Source organism: Vombatus ursinus, unplaced genomic scaffold (genome assembly GCF_900497805.2).
Source record: "Vombatus ursinus unplaced genomic scaffold, bare-nosed wombat genome assembly UNPS02014807.1, whole genome shotgun sequence".
NCBI classification, from domain to species: domain Eukaryota; kingdom Metazoa; phylum Chordata; class Mammalia; order Diprotodontia; family Vombatidae; genus Vombatus; species Vombatus ursinus.
In genome coordinates, this window is record NW_020954585.1 from 23,428,233 (window position 1) to 23,453,657 (window position 25,425).

Sequence of the window (25,425 nt, forward strand, 5' to 3'; positions counted from 1 at the left end):
GATTGCTCCCAGCCTTCAGCCATAATAAGCATGCCATATACGTCTTTATCCAAGTTATTAATAAAAAAAAATATTAAGTAGCATAGGGCCAAGCTGAGATCCCTGGGGCAGTCTGCTAGAAATCTCTTCTGCCATGATGAAGCAGTAGATACATCATGATGCAGTGGGAAAAGTTCTGGATTTGGAGTAAGAGAATCTGGGTTCAAATCTCAGTTTTGCCAAATGTGACTTTGGGCAAGTCACCTTTCTAGGCCTCAGTTTCCTCATCTGTAAAAGGAGAGGATTGGACTAGATACCCTCCCAGGTTCTTTCCTGCTTAAGATGTGATGTGACTGTGACATTGCACCATCAATGACTACTTTTCTAGCTCAGCCATTGAACTTGCTCCTAATCTATCCATTAGTACAGACCTCTAGTCCATATTTCTCCATCTCATCCACAAGAATAGTACAAAATACCAAATCAAGGTGAATCATGTCTACATAATTTCCCTGATCTACCAGTTTAGCAACCTGTGGGGGAGAATCCAATAAGAAATAAATTTAGTCTGGAAGACCTGTTGTGATGTCAATGACTAATTCACACTGAGGTGTTAATGACTGATTAGGTTTAATTTATTTCTCTTCCCAGGTGGCTTTACATGGTAAAAGGAGAATTGGGAAATAGAGCAATAACCACAAAACAATGGAAGATGAATGTTGAAAAGTTATGAAGACTAGGCTTGGCCCCAAGGAAGACATATGAGACCTCCCTAACCCATAACTTTGCAGAAGTGGGAGGTTCACAGATGTGGAATATTTTATGTATTTTTAGGCTTTCTCACTGTATTGATTGATTTTTGCTTATTTTTTTCTCTTCTTCCTTTAAAAATTATTATTTGTTATATGGGAGCCATCTCTAGTCCCGATCTATATTTTGCCAATGGACCCAGATGTCTCCAGAGGAGAAAGTGAGGCTGGTGACTTTGCACAGCCTGCCCTCACTTAAATCCAATTCACTTGCAAATCATGGCATCACCTTCTTGATGTCATGATCCTCTTTAAGAACAAAGGACAAACAACAACATTTGTTATATAGAATGACTGTCTGGGAGAGAGAGAATAGGGATGCTGAGAGAAATGTTGGTGATATGAAAACAAAAGATATCAATAACATTTATTTACAGGGTACTTGGAGAAATAAGTCTTAAGCCAAAGAAATGAAGCACTAATGAGGGACTTTCAGACATGATAGTAAGTTCTAGTTAAAACAGATTTTTTTATGCCGTTCAAATTGAACCACTCAGGCTGACAACTAATAATAACGCTACCTCAATTTGTATAGCTCTTTTCAATTTACAAGTCCATTATGACTACTTACATCAGCCCTATAAGTAGCTCAGGCACTGTTATTATAAAAATATGGAAACGGGGGGCCCTAATTCTTAGTCCATCTCACAGCCTTTCAATTATACAGAACTGCTTCTCTGCCTAACCTTCTCTCCCATTTCCCTATTCCCCAATCATTGGGAAAACAGAATGATGAAAATGGAGGCTCAGCTGCTGCTGACTCTCCTAGTTCTCTAGGGCCATGAACATTTGTTCTTAATGATGTGGATGAAGAGTATGGATAGTTGTGACGTCAAACATCTCTTTGACCAGAGGCCTGGAAGGCAGCCAGAATCAGAACGTCAGTACATTATCAAGGGAAAACAGTCATAAAGGAAATGAATTTTCTATGGATGTAATCTGCTGATTCTCTGCTGGGACCTCTTCTAGCTGACCTCTTTGGAATTTGGGGGTGGAAAAGTACTTGTTTGCCAGCTATTTTATTTCGTGATTAGCCTTTCAAACTTCCCAGTTTTGAGATTTGTTAAAGATCCTTTCAAACCTTTGAGTAACTACAGCGTGTTAAACTGTCAGATCTGTACCACACTTCCCCCACCAAATATAAGATACCACTCTTGCTTCAAAAATACCTGTCTTGAGGCAGCTAAGTGGCGCTATGGGTAGAACACTGGCCCTGGAGTCAGGAGGACATGAGTTCAAATCCAGCCTCAGACAACTAACACTTACTAGCTGGGCAAGTCACTTGACCTCAATTGCCTTCCCCCCAAATACCTGTCTTATTTTTGTTGATGCCTTTTGTTTTATATCTGATTTATTTCTTTTTCTCTTCCTCTTCCTTCCCCCACAACCGTCCCTTTTGTGGCACCCACTCTTGGCTATGCCTCCAACTTGTTTTCTCTCCCTCTTACAGATTGGGACTCCCAAGGGTTAGCTGCTACTCCTAAGTTCTTGGGTTTTTCTGTGGGTCTATGCTCCTAAAATGATAGCTTATACACTGTCACCAATATGCTTCCCCTTAACATGATTAGTTCTTAGTATAGGTATTTACTACCACTTTATAGGAAGAAAAGTAGCTATAAAGCATACCCCTCATAAATGTGAGGAACTCTCCCACAAATCTCACAGAAGGGTAGGTACAAATTTAACATATAAAGATAGCAAGATCTAGATGTGAGGAATACATATGGCCAAGACGATTTGCATCTCTGACACTGCGGGTCTTCAGTATCCTTTTTCTCCTTTTTTTTTTTTTTTTTGATTGGGCAATGGGGGTTAAGTGACTTGCCCAGGGTCATACAGCTAGCAAGTGTTATGTGTTTGAGGCCGAGTTTGAACTCAGGTCCTCCTGACTCCAGGGCCAGTGCTCTATCCACTGCGCCTCCTAGCTGCCCCTATCCTTTCTCTCCTTATGGAGTCCTCCTGCGGCTCCTTGGGGTCCAGTGTCTCTGCTGGGAAGGTTGCTCAGCTAGACTCCTAGAGCCTGGTCCTCTCCTCAGCTCAATTCTGGTCTCTAGACTCTTGATTTCCAGGGCTCACTTTCTCTTGAGTTCATAGCTAGTTTTCTCCTTTGCTGCCAGAGGTTCCACTCTTTAAAACTGCTTGAACATTGCCTCTTTAGGTCCATGTCCATCTGAAAAATGTGTCCCTGCTCTCTTCTGGATGCAACATCTCTTACTGTTTGAGTAGCTCAATTGCAAAGCTAAGGAAAAAAAAAATAGGGACAATCCTATTTTGATACTTTAAATAAATTGAACTCAGGGCACTGAACCTAAATTCAAAGGACTTTGGTTTAAATCCTACCTTTGCTTCTCATCACCTGGTGGGTTCCTTCACCTCTCTAGACCTCAGTTTCCTCATATGGAAAATGAGTGGGTTAGACTAGACGACCCCTAAGATACCTTACACTTCTAAATCTATGATTTCATAAGCCCATCCCAAAGACCATGGTACCAGGAAAAAATTAGACAGTGTAGATCCCCAACATTGGTATTCATGGGTTGTAGTTACGGTATACGTTTGCTTATTTATGTTGGAGGCCAAGAACAGTCCCAAAAGGGAAAATTCTCAAAAGGGCTGCTTCAGGTGTGTGTCTCAGGAAGAGAGAAGGGAAGACTCACTTCTTTGCCTTAGTATTAGGACCTTTATCAGCTGATTTTTGGATAATAAGACCAAATCTTTTATAGCACCAGATATTTCCTTTTCCCTCCTGGATTGCCTCATTGAGTTGCTTCCTATTAGCCAATGGAGAGTAGGAAGGTGCAGTGCTTTCATACTGGAAGAATTCCCTTGGTTTGCAATCCCCTAGGGAAGTTTCTGACTGGAAGGATGTTTTAGCATCAAATACTTTTAAACCACAAGGAATCTTTGGGCCCAGCATATTGGAGCTGCATATGTGAGTGAGTGAGTGAGTGTGTGTGTGTGTGTGTGTGTGTCTTATGTGTGTTAATTCCTGCAGAAGAATTAATTCAGCCTTTAGTCATCTTTGAAGAGAAATGAAGTTGAAATCAGGGGAAAGGGAATGATATAATATACAAGAGATCAGAGGCTCCAGATTTTAATCAGCCTGGCGTGATGAACGTGTTATTCTTTCTTGATATACAATTGCATTGGAAACATCAACTCAAGCTTGCTCACCTTCCCTCATCCTTTAATTTAAAGGAGGGACTTTATTGGTAGGATGTAGAATTGTAGATTTTGTAAAAAGTATGAATATATTTTGTCTTTGGATTCCTTTCATTTCTGAATGTATCCCTTGATTCTCCCCTATCCTTGTCGCAAAGATTCAAAAAAAGGAGGTGGGGAACAGTTCAAGAAAACAAAGTTCCTTATAAACCAAATCTGACAACACAGGTAAACTTCCCCGCTTGTAATCTCCACCAAACTGAAATGACCAGAGGGAGGTACATTTTTTCCATCTCCTTTGGGGGCCAGATTTGACCATTATAATTATACTGAATTCAGTTGGGTAGAATGGTTGTTTTCCTATTGTAGTCATTTTCCATATTCTTTTCCTAGTTTCCATCTAATAAGCCACCAGGCTCCCTTTTCATATTGTAGAGAAATGACTGTCAATAGCTTATTTTGGACTATATCTAGAATCTCTAGGTTCTCCCTATCAAATGTATTTCCAAAACTTGACTGGACTCTGGATTTTTTAGGGTTCATTTTCCACATGTTGTTCCTCATTTGGGCCACTGGGGCTTCAGTCACTGTGACCTTATCTGGTCTGGTCAACATTATGTCACCAGTGGTGTACATCAATGCCTCTTTCAGATCCCTGCCCATTAGAATAGGGTGGCATGAGGGAGGGTTCAGATAGCCCTAGAGAAGAATAGTGACAGTCTACTGAACTCCTTCTAAGATGAAAGCTAATGGTTTCTGACTAGTCTCAACCCCCATATCACTCACCTGGGGCCTTGGTTACTTGGTTCACCACACTGACCAGGTCCAGAATAGCTGTAGTAATGGTTATGATAATTTTGTCCACCTCTCTGTAGTCTCCTATAAGCTGTCAGGTACCATACACCTTCTTCACTGACCATTCAAGGTTGTTGTAAAGGGAGCTGGTATGGTTAAGTACTCTGGCCTCCTTCAAGTTCATTACTAGAGAGGAAGTAGCTTTTACTATTTTTCATCGGCCCTACTCATGGTAACCAGCATGGAGGTTGCCAAAAGGGCCTGTAAAGGTACCAACTCTCAAGAGTTCATAATATCCATTCCTAGAATATACTCACTTTGATTAACCACAACAGTGACCTCAAAAAAAGGTCTTCCACTCACTTCCACCTGAACGAGGATGTTTTGACCTCTCTTGAAATCTTCCCCTTGGTGGTTTGACCTCTCTTGAAATCTCCAGTGGAAACTGAGGTGCCCCATATGCCCAATAGTATCATAGTAACCTAGTTGGTGCCCAGCTACCCTTTATATATTTGGTAGCACCCCTCCCCATTTCTAGATCACCATAACTTCAGCAAATGGCCTCCAGACTTGTACCTGAAGTCCCTCAAGTTTGACTGCATTGGAAATTCATCTTTATGGGACCAGGTATGTGCAACTCCCCATCTTAGCCAAGGGACAAAGAATGGTTTCCCTCTGGAGCATTGGCTTTATTTAACTGGCTTTGTAAGTCTTCTGAGAGCTCCCCTCCCCTGAGCTGATAGAATTCTACTGTAGGGAGGAACTCTTACATTTACTCCACTGGACCAGGTCCTAAGCAGCCATTGGTCTAGGATTCATGAAGTTGCCATTTAAACTTCTTTGGAAACCTCCTTATTTCCTTGGTGACAAAAGTCCACCCAGCCTAGGATAAGCCCAAGGCTTTCTTACCTCCAGCAATAGTGATAGTCCCCAATTCTCATCTTCACTTCTAATCCCATTCTTTTCTCTTTTAGTCTTGATCTCATCAGGATTTAATACCTTTTCCAGGCAAACTTTTGGGTCAGAGATGGTACTTCCTGACCACAGCCTTTAGGTTTCTGCTTAGGGATGGGCAGTCTTTGACTTAACCATCCCACCTTGTTATCAGTTTTATCAGCCACCCTCGGCTTTCATGTCATGTTCTTTAAAAACCATGAGCTCCACCTATCACCACCAAGGATGATGTCAAAGGTTTCAGGAGGAGGTTCTCTCACCTCTGTGTTCTTGTGCTTTCTAGCCCCATGTTCCTTCATAGCTCCTTTCCCATGTTCTTTGAATGCTCCCTCATCCCCTCTTTCCACTTATGGAAGCACCTGTCTTTATTCAAGGCTCAGTTAAGTGCCGTTTCTTTCACTTGGTCTTTCTTGATGTCCCCTGAGTGAGTCTCCCTCCCTCTTGAAATTAATTTGCATTTATTTTGTATATATCCTAAATTTACTTATCTCTGAACATGTATTCCCCCAATGAATGTAAGCTCCTTGAGGTTGGAGACTATTTGACTTTTGTCTTTATGTCCCCAGCACAGTGCCTGGCACATAGCGAGTGATTCATAAATGCTTGCTGAATGATTGATTGATGGCTATAAATCATAGAAAATAGCCATAATGGGAAAAAATTACAATAACAAATAACCCGAAGGGCAATGGAAAGATTCATGGTGTGAGTAAATAGCATGTTACTGGTAACAACTTCTTTGTAAGAAATGGCATAAAAGATTAATAAAAAGGATGTGAGCTCCATGAGGGTGTGAACTGTAATTCTTTTTTGCATCCCCAATGCTTAGTATGATGCCCAGTACATGTGATTAAAAATAAATAAATAAAAACCAAGGGCTTTGTCTCTAGCTGCTGAATGGGCTGAGCCAGTTTAGTTTTATTTTCTTTATGTTGGCAATCCAGTTCCTAGAACCATTAACAGTCACCAGTGAGAACTCAGCTCAGTGCTTTCTTTATATTGCCTTGTCCGTTAACACCTACCTAGCTAATTACTTCATATCAATAGAGCCCTCCTCTCTGTTCTCTTGAGAAAACTCAAAACTCAAAAGGCACCAGAAGGGCCTTGCCACACAGGGTGCTATGCTGCCATATCTGGCCATCCTATCTTATCCTCTGTGTTTACATTATCCTGAGATAATGTAAATGATGTGAGCCATAATACCATTCTTTTCAAATACTGCCCAAATATTCCCAAACATAATATTCCAGGCCTGAATCAGGCTGGGTTGGTAGCGCAGGTGCTGTATTGGAATGAGATGAAACACTCATAGGTCATTTAACAATGAACAAAAAGAGGTTTCCATGAAAAGAATACTCAGGAAGGGTGTAGCACTTGGCCAGGGTAGACATGGTCACCCCTTGTCTTCATACAGAAACATATCTGGTCAGCGGGTCAGAGTATGCTGATTCACATTTCTGCTGGACATCTATCAAGTCTTAAGGGCACTGACTTCACTAGGGGCTGAACTCTTTTACGCACTTAGACAATCAAGAAGCTGTGTCAACTTGAGCCTGGACCCATTAAGGCACTCAGACGGTTTTCTTGCCTTTTAGGGAAAGAACTAACCAAACCTGCATGGCAAGATACTCTCTCAGACATTGTTCTTACTCTACCCATCTATACAAAGAAAAATCCGTCTGTCAAGGTAGAATTAAGGACAGTAACTGGGATTGAGGGAAGACGTAATCTTGACCCTGTCTGTAACACCCATAATACCCATGTTCCAAGAGCGGGACCCAGAGGTGGGAGAGTGCCCCTCCTCTTCATTTTTGTCTTCAACCAAAGAAACTGCCATATAATGGCCATAGCTGCCGTTTGGGCAGTGAGATGGCCGGTGGATAGAGTTCTGGGCCTGAAGTGAGGAAGATTCCTCTTTGTGAGTTCAAATCCGGACTCAAGATGTTTACTAGCCATGAGACCCTGGGCAAGTCACTTAACCCTGTTTGCCTCAGTTTCCTCATTTGTAAAATGAGTTGGAGAGGCAATGGCAAACTGCTCCAGTATTTTTGCCTAGAAAACCCCAAATAGGGTCATAAAGAGTCGGATACAACTGGAATGACTGAATAACAATAATATCCATATCATACCTCTTAACCATGAGTGTTTCTAAAATTTTGTTACAGGCCCTCTTCTCTTCTCCCTCTAACAAGGGTTTTTAACAAAGGATTTATGAACTTAAAAAATTATATCCATACATATAATATACATCTCAATATAATTGTTTTCCTTTGTAATCCTATGTATTTTATTTTATGCATTTAAAAACATTATTTTGGGGGCAGGTAGGTGGCGCAGTGGATAGAGTTCCGGCCTTGGAATCAGGAAGACCTGAGTTCAAATCCGACCTCAGACACTTGACACTTACTAGCTGTGTGACCCTGGACAAACCACTTAACCCCGATTGCCAAAGCAAAAAAACACAAAAAAGAAATGAAAATAAAAACCTCATTTTAAGAAGGCATCCATGAGCTATACCAGATTGTCAAAGGGGTCAATAACACACAAAAAAAGTTAAGAATTCCTGCTTATACTTTCTTCTTGGCAAATTTGTTGGCTATCATTTCTATGCAGATGACTCCCAAGTATATGTATGTATGTATGTATGTATGTATGTATGTATGTATGTATGTATGTATGTATGTATGTATGTATACACACACACGGACACACATGTGTGTCCATGTGTGTGCACACATACACACAATATTTCTCCCCTAAGCTTTAGTCCTGCATTACCTGTTGCCTAGTGGACATTTCAAAAGGATGTCCTGAAGACAACTTAAGCACAACATATTCAGATCTGAACTCCTCATCTTCCCCCCAATCCTTTCTTTTTTCCATGCTTCCCTACTTTTGTGGAAGGCACCACCATTCCTCCCGTCGGCTTTACAAACTCAGTGTCATCCTTAACTCCACTCTCCCTCACCTCAAATATTCAGTTACCAAATCTTTCCATTTTTTCCTTTACACTGCTCCCATCCAACCCCTTTCCCCCAACACACAGCTACTGTAGTCCAGGGCCTCCTATTTCCAGCCTAGAATATTCCAACAGCTTCCTAATTGGTCTCCTGAATCATCTATCTCCTCTCAAGGCCGTCCTATACACCAAAGTAATCTTCCCTAAACCCATGCAACCAGATGACTTCCTTACTCTATGAGTTCCCATGATTTCCTATCGCCTTAAGCATAAAATACAAGCTCCTCTGATTCACTTTTAAATCCCTATGTAATCCGGCCTCAACCTACCTTCCCAGCAACACTGGACATTATTATTTTCCCTTCTGTGCTTCCAGTCAAACTGGCTCTCTCTGTGTCCCTCACACACAGAGCACCATCATCTATCTCTGCACCTTTGCATTGGGCTCTAATCCACTACCTCCTCATTCCTGACAGTCACGCTCCTTACATCAGCCTCATAGAGTTCCTCTCTTGCTTTAAGACACAGCTCAAGCGCCATCTGCATGAAGCCTCTCCCCATCTTCCTAAATCCTAGTGGCCTCCCTCCTAAACTACCTTGTGTTTAATTATATCATCATCATCATCATCATCATCATCATCATCATCATTATAGGTAGCATTAACATACTGTACTTTAAGGTTTACAAAGTACTTTATGACTATTATCTCATTTTATCCTCCCAGCAACTTAAGAAGATGGGTGCTATTATTATCCCCATTTTACAGATGAGAACATGGAAGCAGTCAGAGATCATATGACTTGCCCAGGGTCACATAGCTAATAAGTGTCTGAGGCTGGATTTGAACTTGAGTCTTCCTGATTCCAGGCCTGGTGCTCCTGTGGCACCTACCTGCATTACATCATTTGCATATACACTCTGTATATATTTGTATTTGTTAACTTTATTTATGATTTTATATATGTACTTGTTGGCTTCTTCATTACAATGTAACCTCCTTTCAAATAGAAATTATTTCACTCTTTGAACTTGTATCCATAGCACCTAGCACAGGACTAGGCACATAATAGGCACTTAATTAATATTTGTTGATTAATTGATGATTGACAAATGTCAACATGCCATATACTCACAATCTCAAAACTATGTGAAACGAAAAAATTTCAAAATATAAAGAGTTTTAGCAGAATAAATCAAAGTCATGTGGCAATAGGACAAAGTACATATCATTATTATTTTTTTTAGGCAATTGGGGTTAAATGACTTGCCCAGGGTCACACAGCTAGTAAGTGTCAAGTGTTTGGTCTGAGGCCACATTTGAACTCAGGTCCTCCTGACTTCAGGGCTGGTGCTCTATCCACTGTGCTACCTAGCTGTCCCAAAAGTATATGTTATTATAGGGCAGCTAGGTGACTCAGTGGATAAAGTGGACCTGGAGTCAGGAAGACTCCTCTTTGTGAATTCGAATCTGGCCTCAGATACTTACTAGTTGTGTGACCCTGGGCAAGTCATCTAACCCTCTTTGCCTCAGTTTCCTCATCTGTAAAATGAGCTGGAGAAGGAAATGGCAAATCTCTCCAATATCTTTGCCAAGAAAACCTCAAATAGGGCCACAAAGAGTCAGACATGACTGAAAGAACTGAACAACAACAATAACTCCATATCATTATATCGTCCTTACCATTCTGTCAGCTGTCCCAAAGATGCTTGAAGTGAGCCTACAGAAGAGGAGATTACATCCCAATACTTTATTTATTTATTCACTCATTTTATCCAGGCATTTGAAAAAATATAAAAGAATAGTAGGATAGCTACTTGTCCCAGGATTATTTTGATCTGAACCCAGTTGAAAAAGATGAGAATAAAATAATCATATGAGCTTAAGGTGTGATAATAGAAGCTAGTGCCTGAAATAAAGGCGGGGTGGTGGTGGTGGTGGTGGGGAATCATAGTTCTGTTGAGATGTACCCCTGTTTGGGCCTCATGAGGAGGACTGTGTTCATTCTGGGTGCTGCACTTGAAGAAAAATGTTGAAAAACCGACGAGCAGCCAGAGGTGATGGCAAGAATGTCGAGGGTTCTCTAACCTTGCTACAAGGCTCGGTTAAGAGAACAGTGGTGGTTAGCTTAGCAAAGAAGACTCTGGGGTAACAGGAAAGCCACCTTCAAGCAGCGCCACGCTAAGGAGTCACACGGATTTGTAAGTCAGGAGGCCTGGCTACAAGTCTTAGTCACAACACTTTCTCTGTGACCTTTGCAAATGACTTCATTTCTCAATTTTCTCTCTGCTAAACAAGAGAATTGGACTAAATGACCTCGAAGGTTCCTTTAAACTATAAAACCCTGTGATCCTAAGTATTTGAAAGACCATCATGGGAAAGAAAAATTGTTCTGCGTGGTCCCAAATTCCCAGCAGGAAATACAATCTGGAGAGCGTTACTCACAGGCCTTAATCAGGAGGAGGGAGCAGGGCTGCTCCAAGAGCCCCTCTCTCCGACCTCCCTTGCTCATGGAGAGGATAATTGAGTCACTTGAGGATCTTAGATTTATTCACCCCAGAAGGATTAATCCTTAATCCCTTTTCTAATTATCCCTCTAGACTGTCACTTGTCTGAACAGTCTTTGAGAGGAGGTTGAGGGGAGTGCAGTGAGGAGTGAGGACAGCATTTAGTTTATCATTCTTGGGAAGATAAGGGAAAAAAAAATTATTCCATTACCCCTCAACAGATTTTCTTTCTCCCTTGGGCTCACTTGGTACATTTGAGCCAGAGAATCCTTGCCTGATAACTTTCAGCTTCTCCTGAATCCTAGGCAGTTTCCAGACTTTTCTTTCCCAAATAATATTCTTTTCTGTTATTCTCCTACTCAGATACCTTCATTTGTTCTCCACTGCCTACAAGGTAAACTTCAAATATTTATTTGCCCTATCATTAGTGAAAAAAATGCTGCATTTGGAATAAGAGAATCTGGGTTAAATGATGATAATCAAAATAAAAACATTTATTTAGCACTTTAAGGTCTGTAGACCATTAAACATATACAACAGTCACTGGGGCATGTCTCCCACTATGTAGTCTCTCATATGGGCATATGGAAACCTACTCACTTTCTAGAGTAGTTCTATTACTCTAACCTGCTCTCACACTGGTAAGAGTAGATTCTCAGAGAAAGAACACTACTCACCAGTTACTCTCAAATTCTCTCAAGGGAATTCCCCCTTTGGGAGGAACCACACTCTCCCAACCCACTACTTTACCTCTTGAGACCCCATTGATGCATTTCTATGTACACAACCATTCATTCACAATAATGAAGGTGGCCATCTCCAGTCATTTTAATCTATATCTTGCCACTGGATGCAGATGGCTTCAGGGGAGAAAGTGAGGTTGGTGACTTTGCACAGCCTCCCTCACTTAAATCCAATTCACTTGCATGTCATAGTGATGGGGTACGGACCCAAGCTGACACTTCTGCCCCTTATCCCAAAAAGAATTTGGTTTCCATTTGTCTATGGACCCTAGAAAACCCCACTTCGGACTCTCCATAAACTCCTCCACTTAATCAACGAAGTCTCTAGTGTTAGCTTGAGGCTATAATCCTATCAACTGGCCTTTCCTTATTGCCAATGCTCAATCTCCCAATTCTCTGTTACCCTTAACCTAGCCCAGACCTCCATTGTCTGTTACCTCAGGGATGCCCCACCACCCAACACTTCCCACCCTTGATCCTATCTAGCCACTACTACTCACCCTAGCCTACTGGCCACTCCCATCAGGATCCTCCCTAGACCCCTCCTCCAGTCACCTCAAACTACTTGGCAACTCCTAGATCCCTCCCACAGTCTTTCTGTACATAAGAATGATCTTGGCCGCCATTAAGGTATTGTGATTCACTCTAGCCAGTTTGTCAATAGCAGCTTCACAAATGTTCAGATTCCTTAAGAGTGTGAACAATATGGCGGATCTTTAATAGACCTGGTCTTCAGCTGAAAGAAGGCTTGGGTTGAATTCATTCGGGCAGGACCTGTGTATCCCTATTGTGGGGTCCCAGCATCCCTAAACCCCTAAACCTCAACAGTAGTATCACCTTCCTGATGTGATGGTCCTCTTGGAGAATAAAGGACAAACAACAACCACAGCAACAATACTTTTAGATCTTAAGCATAACTCCTTAACAAAGACAAAATAAGTAATAACAACACACTCATCTGTATTAAAGGAAATGCATAAATAATAGATACATCACAATCCACACATAAACCTGGGTCCAACTCCTTCACTAATGCACTTAATATGGAGTGGGCAAACATTTACAGAAACTTTCCAAGGAGGAACGTTTACAGAAACCTTCTGAGGAGGAAGGTAAGTGAGGAAAACTCACATGCTCAAGGTAACTCACAATTCTGGAATTATGAACTTCATTATTCTCTTTCTGCCCCAGGAAGTATTGAAAAAAGGTCCTTCATTAATGTCTTTCATTCATTCTAATGGAAGCTGTGTTGAATAGATACTTCCATTGCTAGCCGTAATGTGCTTGACTAACACCTCACTGGGAATGAAGCCTCATCCAAACTCTTGATCCACTGAATGTCTTCTCTGAAGTTCTGCTTCCAATCTGTTCCTCTGCTTGGGCAGCAGCAGTAGTATCCATCACTTCTAGCTTCAAATTTAACTGATGAAATTCTGAAATCTATCCTTTCACCCCTCTCTTATCTTTCTGTGTTTAGACTCTAAATCATCTCTGTGAATGACCTCACCTTGATTTATAATTTGTCATCAAATTCTCATTTCTGTCTACAATATGATAAATCACATTTGCCTCTGATTATGCAACAGTTCTGGTACTTAAATTTCCCTGGATTACTATAGACTGTTACATTAAAAAATCATCATTACTTTGTCTCAGAATTCTCAATCGGAATTGCTTCAGTAACATTTTTCCTACAAATCTCAATAAACTTAAATCAGCAAAGGACACTTATGTTATCTCATTTGATTCTTACTATATGCTATTATTACTTATTTCTAACCACTGAGGAAAATGCACCTGAGAAAGGTGGATTTGCTCAGTTACACAGCTAGTAGATTTTTAAGCCAGAATTCAAAATTGCATCTTCCTGACTCCAAGTCCAGGGCTCTATCCACCATGCCACCTAATTGCCAATTCCATCTCTGTTCCTTACCACTTTTGTGATTCTGGGAAAATAACAAAATGGCTATTAGGATATTGATACCCAAGATAAGTACTGAGATAGCAAGAGAGCTCCTACCTTTCTTGATGAGTTTAAGTCACTATGCCCAGTGGCTGTATCCTAATATCCCCATCTAGTGAGAAGAATGAGCTTGGCAGTTAGATGTTGCAATGGATAGAGGGCTGGCCCTGGAGTCATGAAGACCTGAGTTCAAATTTAGCTCCCGACACTGTGTGACCCTGGACAAGTCTCAACCACTTTTTGCCTCAGTTTCCTCAACTGTAAAATAGGGATAATAATAGCACCTCTTCCCAAGGCTGTTGTGAGAGTTTAAGGAGATATTATTAGTGTGTTTTTTAAATTTTTTTTAAATTTTTATTAGGCAATTGGAGTTAAGTGACTTGCCCAGGGTCACACAGTTAGTAAGTGTCAAGTGTTTGGTCTGAGTCTGGATTTGAACTCAGGTCATCCTGACTTCAGGGCTGGTGCTCCATTCACTGCGCCACCTAGTTGCCCCATCCCTTCCTTAAGTCTAGATAATCAACAACACAATCAATCATACTCTTTTTTTAAATATTTTTTGATTTCCAAGGTGTAAATGCTTGCCCTGAAAATTCAACTATAGGCTCTAATGAAATGATGTGAGTTGTTGGCCCTATGCCTTTTTACATTTTTATCAAAGATTTGAATAAAAGCACAGAAGCATACTTATCAAATTTGCAGATGAAATAAAACTGGGAGGCATAGCTAACATACCAGATGGCAGTGTCAGTATCTTTGAAAGTTTGAAACATTGGGTTGAATTTAATAAGAGGAAGTATAATAGGGATCAACACTTAGATTAAAAAAAAAATCAGCTTCACAAGTACAAGACGGGGACGGTATAGCTAGAAAAAAACCATTCATCTGAAAAAGGTCTGGGGATTTTAATAATCTATATGCTCAAAATATGACAGTGATATGGGAACCAAAATAAATTAAATTTGATTTGGAGTTCCATTAAGAGAGACACAGAATGACTCTATACTAGCCTATTTCTATGGAGGGTATCACCTTCCTTCTAATCACCAAGATCTAAAGCCTCAGTCATCCCTGACCCTTCATTGTCCCTCACCCCACATATTGAATCAGTTGCCACGTCTTGTTAATTCTACCTCCACGATATCTCTCCCATTTGTCTCCCTCTTGTCATTCACATAGCCACCACCCCATCTCAGGCCTTCCAGCTTAGGTCCATGTCTTTGCTAGGGTAAGCAGGTCTGCAAATGTCCCCAGCTGTCATCCCTGGTGATATCTTGTGGCATCCCTATGCAAAGGCCTGTCTTCACTCCTATGGAGGTATGGATTATACTCTCTGGGAAACTTGTTGTTCAGTCATGCCAGACTCTTCATGACTCCATGGAGCATAGCTTACCAATGTTGCCCAAGGGGTTTTCTTGGCAAAGAGACTGAAGTGGTTTGCCATTTCATTTCTACAGTGGATTAAAGCAAATAGAGGTTAAGTGACTTGCCCAGGCTCACCCAGCTAGTAAGTGTCTAAGGGGGTTTTGAACTCAGGTTCCTGACTCCAGGCCCTGCGCTCTATCCATTTAGCTACCTAGCTGCCTTTGGGAGATAGCTTCCCCTTTTTCTCAGTGCAACTGCAATAACACATCTGCTCCTCCTCTTCTGCTGCCAACCTCCTCCTTTCCTCCTTCAAATGAATTTTCTTCAGGTATTGGTATTCCTAATTGCATCTCTGGCAAGGAGCTTAGAGATATCAAGGTCACCTAGTAGAACATCTATACATCAGCTCATCTGGAATCAGCCTACCATAGTAATAAGAGGACAGGACTGCAAGTGAGGGAGCCCTGAGTTCTAACCCTGTTGCTTTCACTAACTCACCATGGGATCTCCAGCAAGTGACTTCTCTCTGGGCTTCAGTTTCCCCATCTCTAAAACCCCTTCTAACCGGCTAGTTCACTTCTAAGTTTTCTTAGCCCCTTCTCTATTTACAAAAACCGTCTCTGCTGGTACAATTCACATAGATCAAGAGTGAGCCTGGGCTGCTTAGAGAGGTCAGTTTAACCAGGTCACAGGTTTAATCCAGACTGGAATGTGGGACATTCAGTGAAGACAATGCCCTCTCTAAGGGAAACCCCCCCTCCCTCCTGGCTCCTAGCATTTTCTCTCCTGTACACTATGTATTCTCTCAGTGGGGTCCTCCTAACCCAGACAGGTTTGGGGCAGGAAGCTGGAAAAATAAATATCTGAGCTGGTATAACTTGGTGGGGGAGTAGGGAGGTGTACCTTGAAAAGGAATTTCCTGATTATCTCAAATAGAAGAGATAGCTTGTTTCTTGCTTCTTCAAGGTTTCTGCCTCTCAGAATACAAAGTGTAGAAAGCTCTGAGAATTGATAGCAATAAGGGTCTGATAGAAGAGAGACTTTTTTTTTTTTGTAGAACCCACAATCCTTCCCCTTGAACATTAGCTTTATGTGTTCTCTGAGCAATAATAATCCCATGTATTTATTATGAGCCTTATAATTACCAAAGTGTGTTTACCTCCTGAGTCCTCACACGACCCTGTGAGGTAGGCAGGGTAGGGATTATTGTCCTCATCTCACATATGAGATAACTGAGGTCCAGAAAGGTTGTGACTTAGTTTTACTTCTTAAAATGTATCCTGACATCTCCCTCAGTGAATCACAGCTCTAGCAGCCATAGCTATCAAAGAACCAGAAAAGAAATTTGAAGGGGTTTTCCTTGTGGAGATTTCAACTAGGTTAAAGCTAATAAGTGACTGAATCGGGACTTGAACTCATGTTTTTTAGCCCTAATCTGGTGATCTTGGCAGCTACGTGGCACAGTGAATAGAATCCTGGGCCTGGAGTCAAGAAGACTCATCTTCCTGAGTTCAAATCTAGCCTCAGACACTTACTAGCTGTGTGACCTTGGGCAAGTCACTTAACCCTGTTGGCCTCAGTTTCCACATCTGTAAAATGGAGAAGGAAATGTCAAACCACACCAGTATGTTTGTCAAGAAAACCCCAAGTGGGGTCACAAAGGCTCAAGCATGACTGAAATGACTGAAACAACAACAAACTAGCGATCTTTTCATTACAGCTTGGTGTACATGGAGAACATGCAGCTAATTATATATTGTACCCTCATTTGAAGGATATAAGACCACACTTTCCCCAAAGGATCAGGAATTGTACCTAAAGTTCCACTTGGAAAGGAGGAATTTTGTCTGTCACAGACTCATTAAAACGTAAATGCCCTGGGAAAGGAAAACACTTGAATATTTGAAGGTGGTTTGGTTCAGCCAAATGTGGCTGAAAACATCATGCTAAAAAGCATGGGAGCAAGTACACAGCTCTGCTTCACTCCATTGGTAACTGGGAAAGCATGACTTGACTTAGTGTGGATACTCAATCAGCTTTAGTCCATTGCAGCTGAGAACCTGGGAACTCAGTCAGTCAATCAGCATTTTTTAACTTCTTGCTATGTGCCAGGCACTATGTTAAGTACTGGAGATTTGAAGAAAGGTAAAAGATATTCCCTGATGTCAAGGAGCTTACAGCCTAATAGGAGAGACAGACAACATGCAAGCAACTATGTGCAAACAAGGTAGAATTAGGATAAATTGGGGATATTTACAAAGGGAAGGCATTAGAATTAAAGGCTCCCTGTAGAAAGTAGGATTTTTGCTAGGATTTGAAGGAAGCCAAGGAAGCTGGGAGAGCATTCCAGGCTTGAGGGGACAGCCAGTGAAAATGGCCAGAATCCAGAGATGGTGTCTTGTTCAAAGAACAGCGAGGAGACCAGTATCATTGGATCACAGAGCAGGGGTCAGGGAGGGGAGTATAAGGTGTAAGTAGACTGGAAAGGTAGGAAGGGGCCAGGCTATAAAGGATTTTGAATGTCAAACAGGGGATTTTATATTTGATCCTGGAGGTGAAACGATGCCACTGGAGTTCATCAAGTAGGGGCAGGGGACATGATTTGACCTATACTTTAGGAAGATCACTTTGGCAGCTGAGTGGAGGATGGACTATAGTGGGGAGAGACTTAGAGTAGAGACTCTTAAATTAAAAACTCCTTCGAACTGTTAAAATGGAAGAAACCCCAGGTCCAAAAGGAGGAGCCTGGCATGAACCAGAGTCCGATCACAGTTTACAAAGATTATAAATGCATTTATTGCCTGAGAAGGAGCTTGCAAATTGGAATAGTGAGATAGTTTTCTCATTTGTTTGAAGGGGAGTTGGAAAGGGTGAGTTATTTACACTTTTTAAACAAAGGAAGGCAGAGAATTGGGGAGAAAAGCGGGAATTGGGCAGGTCCTAGAAATGAATGAGGCAGGGAGCCCCATTTCCAAGGGAAGAGGCAGAAATAGGAAACAAGGAAGTGAAGAATTCCAGGTGTCAGAGCTGTGGCTCAAATTGGAAGGCATTCCTGGGGGTAAGCAGGCCTGACAGTTCAAGTCTTAAGCACAAACAAAAAGATAAGGAGATGTCTCCAAAAACCATAAACAGGTTGTGTCTGAGAGCCCTATAACCAACAGTTAGAGGAGTCTCTGAAGATAAGGATGTCTCTTGAAGATCCTTAAACCACCAAATGGCTCAGGGTCTGCTTCAAGGCTGGTATGAGCTTAATTGGCTTCAGAGCTGCTGATTTTCTGTATGTTCAGCTGGGCTTACTCTTGGTTACCACAAAGGATTGTTGGTATGTCAAGTCACTCTTTATCTTAGCTAATACAGCCAGTCCTCATACAACTCTCCTTGGTTACCTGGATAATGGGGGCAGGGAATGAAGCAAATCAAGGTAGTTAGTTTATCCATTTTCACAATACCAACCAACACACTATTTATTGCAATGATCCAAATGTGAGGCGAGAGCCTATGTCAAGGTAGTAGCAGCGCCAAAGGAAAGAAAGGGGAATATATAGGAGAGATGTCCAAAGGTAAAATTGACAGGCTGTGGCAACAAATTGGCTATGGGGCAATTAAGAGTGAGGAGTCAAGGATGAATGAGAAGTCATCCAGATTGTGAGTGTGGGCGCCAGAGAGGATGGTGGTGATTTCAATAGCAATTGGGAAATTAGGAAAAGGAGAGGGCTAGGAAGAGGAGAGAATAATGGGGGTTCAGTTTTGGACATTTGGGTTCTGTTCCAGGGTATTTGGGAGGCAATACCTACCCCAAAAACAATTTTTAAATTTTCTTCTCTCTCTCTCTCTCTCTCATTGGGTTAAGTGACTTGCCCAGAGTCACATAGCTAGTAAGTGTCTGAGATTGGATTTGAACTCAGGTCCTTCTGACTTAAGGGCCCAATGCTCTATCCACTTACCACCTACCTGCCCTTATATTTACTCTTCAATTACAACTTTGAAGGTTTTTTCCTTTTTTTTTTTTTGGTTCAGTTCTTTTTCAGTTGTGTCCAACTTGGGATTTTCTTGCCAAAGATACTCGAGTGCTTTGCTATTTGCTTCTGTAGCTCACTTTACAGATGAGAAAACTGAGGCAAACAGTTAAGTGACTTGCCCACGGTCACATAGCAAGTAAGTGTCTGGGGCCAGATTTGAACTCAGGGGGATGAGTCTTCCTAACTCCAGGCCTGATACTCTATCTACTTCAACACCTAGCTGCCCTATTTCCCTCTAGTTCCTTTAGTTGCTGCTAATCATCAGCTCCTCTGAGCAACAGCATCCCTTTTCCAGTGAAAATGAATTCAACTTAAATGTTGTCTCTCATTTGTGTCATTCCAAGACTATTCCTAATTTTAGTCTGGCCCCCACAACCATGATAGAAACAAACAGCCCCAGTGCAGAAGAGGCCCATTACCTCCTACCACTTCCACCACCACCAACTGCCAGAGATGGGCAGCAAAATTCGGGAGCCCCAGGAATAGCAGCACCCCATAATCCATCAGCCCTGTGTCTAGCCTTCACTTAGCAGCCATTATCAGGGGATGCAGTCCTGATGGAGATGTGTCTGGCAACACAGCAAGAGCCTTGAAGGTGTTCCCTGTTGAGGTTTCAAGATTTCAACTTCTTTAAAGGTCTTAAGAGGAAGAGACATTGAAACGTAAGGAGAAGGACTTTCAGATACAAAGAAAAGATTTCATACCTGAAAAGGTCTGAGGTTTATATAGACTAATTTTATAGGAAGAGGCCTGCAAGCAATGAACTTGCCCCACGTGGCTTCCATGGCGATTAACCCAGGCTTTTTGCCTAATGGCTTTTGGGGAGTGACCTGAGGCCAAAAGAGCTGGAAGACTGAACAGATGAGAGGCATACTGGGCAAACACTTAGCCTGCCATTCTGTTCATGATCTTGCCCCTGTCACTTCCCTGACTGGGATGAAATGCTAGGGAAAGGACTGTGGCTGATCAGTGTGGAACAACCAGGAGCCATGTAGCTCTCCAGAGCCAGTGGTGGTGACCATTCTGTTTGCTGAGGATGTCAATGGGGACCCTCCTCCCTCTCCTGGGAGAATGTGTATCTGTTGCAAAAATGTATCCTTGTCTATTGAAAATGTCTTTTATTTCTGTCCACCTAGTCTCTAATACTCTCTGAAAAGTGCTTTGTAAATCTTAAAGTGAGATATTAATGCTAGCTATTATTATTAGTAGTCAGGTAGGTGGCCCAGTGGGCCTGGAGTCAGGAAGACCTGAGTTCCAATATAGTCTCAGACACTTGCTAGCTGTGTGACCCTAGACAAGTCACTGCCTTAATCCTCTGGAGAAAGAAATGGTAAATCACTCCAGCCTCTTTGCCAAGAAAACCCCACTGACAGTATTAATGTCCATGGAGTCATGGAGACTCAGACATGAGTGAATAATAATTATTATTACTATTGTTATTAAAAGCTTTATTAAAGCTTTTGGATAAAGCTGGTTAATCCAATTCATTACTGGTCTGCATGTATTTCTTTTGCTTATACATAGTTGAGAGTAAGGTTACAGTCACACACACACACACACACACACACACACACACACACAGAAAAACAGAGATTCTCTTTTAAAATTTGCTGGGGTTTTCACCCGCTGAGCGCTCGAGAGGAACCAAAGAGATTTTTATTAATAGCATATTATAGTTCCTCAAAAGCAAGCAAGAGATTAAATGACTCTAGACTAAAGAGAAAACTGGACACAGAATGAGTCAGCAGTATTGTGGTGGAAGGAAGATTTGGTAATTAGAGTCATTTCCCTCGCAGGCTTGGAATCCAGAGAAAGTCACTTGAGCAACTTTTCCATTCCATTTTGGTTTTTGTTAGGGTATGTGTGCTGAAGTAAGATATATATGCCCACATGGGTTGTCTAAATGTATAGACATAGTGACTTTCGGGTGTCATAGATAGACATCTCTGGAATCTGACTTGCCCTTCTCCAAGACAAACTTCACTTTCCATCTTGAGAGGAAAAAGTCCATGGCTCGGCTCTTCTGGAGCTCTCCAGCCACAGACAATGGGGAGATCAAGTAGCTAATCAGAGGGGGATTTCAGGGATCTCTTTGCTGGTGCTGAGGCAGGATTCTCTTGCTTTGCCTGTGCTTGGATCTGGGTGGCAGGCCTGGGGTCAGGAGGAGCACTGGTGTGGCAAAGCTTGTGGTGGCGGAGGGAACCCTCCTCACAGTTCCAAGGCAGAAAAGAGTGCTTATGGTCACTCATAGACCAGAACACAGGCCAAGAAAGGAGTAAACACCTTGCCTTTGATCATAGCACCGTGGAAGAACTGAAAATTTATAAGTCCCTAGAAGTATCTCTGAAAACAGCTTCATAAAACCCCTGAAGCTTGGGACAGTACACCCTCTTCACTGGAAGCAGAGCTCTAGCTTAGCAAAGAGTTTAAAAGTCAAGTAATTGGCTGGGATCATGAACAAACAGTGGAAAAAAAACTCAGACTATAGAATCTTACTTTGGTGACAAAGAAGATCAAAATACACCACCAGAAGAAGACAACAAAGTCAAAGCTCCTACATCCAAAGCCTCCAAGAAAAATATGAATTGGTCCCAGGCCATGGAAGAGCTCAGAAGGGATTTTGAGAAACAAGTAAAAGAAGTAGAGGAAAAATTGGGAAGATAAATGAGAGTGATGTAAGAAAATCATGAAAAACAAGTCAACAGCTTGCTAAAGGAGACCCAAAAAAATGCTGAAGAAAATAACACCTTAAAAAATAGACTAACCCAAATAGCAAAAGAGGTTCAAAAAGCCAGGGAGGAGAAGAACACCTTAAAAAGCAGAATTGACCAAATGGAAAAGGAGGTCCAAAAGCTCACTGAAGAAAATAATTCCTTCAAAATTAGAATAGAGCAAATGGAAGCTAATGACTCTGTGAGAAATCAAGAAATTATAAAACAAAACCAAAAGAATGAAAAAATAGAAGACAATGTGAAATATCTCATTGGAAAAACAGCTGACCTGGAAAATAGATCCAGGAGAGAGAATTTAAAAATTATTGGACTACCTGAAAGCCATGATTAAAAAAAAAAAAAAAGCCTAAACATCATCTTTCAAGAAATTATCAAGGAAAACTGCCCTGATATTCTAGAACCAGAGGGTAAAATAGAAATTGAAAGAATCCACTGATCACCTTCTGAAAGAGATCCCAAAATAAAAACTCCTAGGAATATTATAGCCAAATTCCAGAGTTCCCAGGCCAAGGAGAAAATATTGCAAGCAGCCAGAAAGAAACAATTCAAGTATTGTGGAAACACAATTAGGATAACACAATATTTATCAACTTCAACATTATGGGATCAGAGGGCTTGGAATATGACATTCCTGAGGTCAAAGGAGCTAGGATTAAAATTAAAAATTACCTATCCAGCAAAACTGAGCATAATCCTTAAGAGGAAAAAAATTGAAATTCAATGAAATAGAGGACTTTCAAACATTCTTAATGAAAAGACCAGAGCTGAATAGAAAATTTGACTTTCAAATACAAGACTCAAGAGAAGCATGAAGAAGTAAACAGGAAAGAGAAATCATAAGTGACTTTTTAAAGTTGAACTATTTACATTCCTCCTTGGAAAGATAGTATTTGTAATTTATGAGACCTTTCTCAGTATTAGGGTAGTTGGAGGGAATATATATTTACCTTCTCAGCAGCATAGGGGGCCAGATGCAAGGCCTAGTGGTCCACTATACTCCCCTATCTTCATTCCAAGTACTAGGGGGAAAGGAGACCCAAAATGTGATCCAATCTGTGCTGGTCCCTGCTAGCTAGTCAGTACAGGGGGACTTACCAGCAGGGAGCATGCCTGGGATACCCCAGCATAGCAGAACCTTACAAACCCTTCGGTAGGGTTTCTGCAGCCCTCTGACTCTGAGCAGTATCAGAAGCCACAGTCTCCTTCCCTCTGCAGCCCGCCACAGACACCACAACAGTACAAAGTAATCTCACCATAAGGACTAGATGTAGACATCATGCCCCGAATGTTCCTAGTGTTCCCAATGGCTCTCAGGCCCCACAAACCACATATATGGTTCGGTGGAGTCACTGTACATACTACAGCACGGACCAACCTGGGCAGAAGCCTGGAGACAGGCATAACCTTGAGAGCAGCCCCCAGGCCAACACATAGATGAATAGTCCTATCACGTCTCTCACTCAGTCACCAAGCAAATCTCCTGTCGCCAGCCTCAGCAGCATCTGCACAGGACTTCCTGTCCTTACACAGTTCCCCCGACCTGTTGGCCCAGCCTAGGGCAATGGGTGCTACTCCCTCCTAGACCAGCCATTACAGTACCATCCGATCATCTGTCCTCCCTTGCTACATGGCCAATCGACTTGGACAGGACACCAAGGACAAAGTAGAATGAAGCATGGAAACTGGGGAAGGGGCTGGCACCCCGCTCTGCCTCCACAGACCTGGGGACTGAAAATGCTGCCCTGGGGTCAATGTTGGAGGTGACAGATCTCCCTGAGGGCATCACCAGCACAGAAGCTGACAAACTCTTCAGGCAGCTTGCCATGTCTGACCTCAGGGGCTGCCAGGCAGGGCTGGGGGCAGTGTTGGGTGGTGGGGGGGTGGGGGTGGAAGAAGACAACAACAACTGAATGCCCAAGAATTGCTGACACACAGACTTATTGTTCCTACCCTGTTCTCTGGAATCCATAAACCTATATTTTTAAAAATATATTAATTGATTAATTAATTTTTAGTTTTCAACATTCACTGCCACAAGATTTTGAGTTCCAAATTTTCTCCCCATCTCTCCCCTCCCCCCACCCCAAGACAGCATGGATTCTGAACACCCCTTCCCCCAATCTGCCCTCCCTTCTATCATTGCCCCCTCTTCTCTTATCCCTTTCCCCTTCTATTTTCCTGTGGGGCAGGATAGATTTCTATACCCCATTGCCTGTATATTTTATTTCCCAGTTGCATGTGAAAACAATTTTTAACACTCATTTTTAAAACTTAGAGCTCCAAATTCTCTCCCTTTCTCCCCTTCCCACCCACCCTTATTAAGAAAGCAAGCAATTCGATATTTTATACATGTTTAGTCATGCAAAACACTTCCATAATAGTCATGTTCTAAAAGACTAACTATATTTCCCTCCATTCTATACCACCCCTCATTTATTCTTCTCCTTTGACCCTATCCCTCTTCAAAAATGTTTGCTTCTGATTACTCCCTCCCCCAATCTGCCTTCCCCTCTATCACTGCTTCCCTTTATCTCCTTCCCCACTACTTTCCTGTAGGGTATGATAGATTTCCATACCCCACTGAGTGTGTATGTTATTCCCTCCTTAAGCCAAAATCAATAGGAGTAAGATTCACTCATTCCCTCTCACCTCTCCCCTCTTCCCCTCCACTGTAAAAGCTTTTTCTTGTCTCTTTTATGTGAGATAATTTACCCCATTCTACCTCTACCTTTCTCCTTCTCCCAGTGTAATCCTCTCTCACCTCTCAATTTCATAAAAAAATAGACTAAGTTCTGTGGCTGCTGGATACCCACCAAACCCTGGTAAGCTGCCTGCTGCTGTTTGGACATTATAGGCTGTAACCCAGGATGCTGGGATGGCTGAGGCAGCTACTGACCTCTCTGAGGGGCTGTAGACCACCATGTGAGAAAGAGGTTGGTATTGCTGGTTGGACTTGGGGTACCACCCAGAAGGGTAGTAAGAAACCTATATCTGTTTGGGAGTTTTATGAAGCCTAGAGGTTGTGGGACTTGTTGGGCTGGGAGAGCTTGCCTGGAGGTGAAGTGGTTGGAGATGGAGATAGACTATGGAGGCCATGATGAAGCCTGGCTGTTAAGGGTGTTGGGAGAGAAGTTGGGCCTGAAACAGGGCTGAAGATGAAACAGCTTACTTCAGGGGAGCCATTAGCTAAGACTCATTTGCCCAAAGGGTTCATCTGTCTATGAGATCATGTGATTAGTAAAGGGTGGCTGTTGCTGGGGTGTGGGTGGGAGAGCTGGATGCTGTTGCTGCTGTTGGGTAGTGTAGGGGAGAAGGCCCCAGATAGGCTGGGATGAGGTGACCTGATTGCACATTTCTGGGGCACCTAGTGTTAAACCCAGCATGGAGATTCTTTTCTTTCTTTCTTTCTTTCTTTCTTTCTTTCTTTCTTTCTTTCTTT

The 25,425-nt window shown here is 42.0% G+C and overlaps 1 pseudogene; it reads right to left on the bottom strand.

The window, feature by feature from the left end:
- Nucleotides 1-23,592: 23,592 nt before the first annotated feature.
- LOC114052040 overlaps nucleotides 23,593-25,425 on the bottom strand; it is a 90,610-nt pseudogene continuing 88,777 nt past the window's right edge.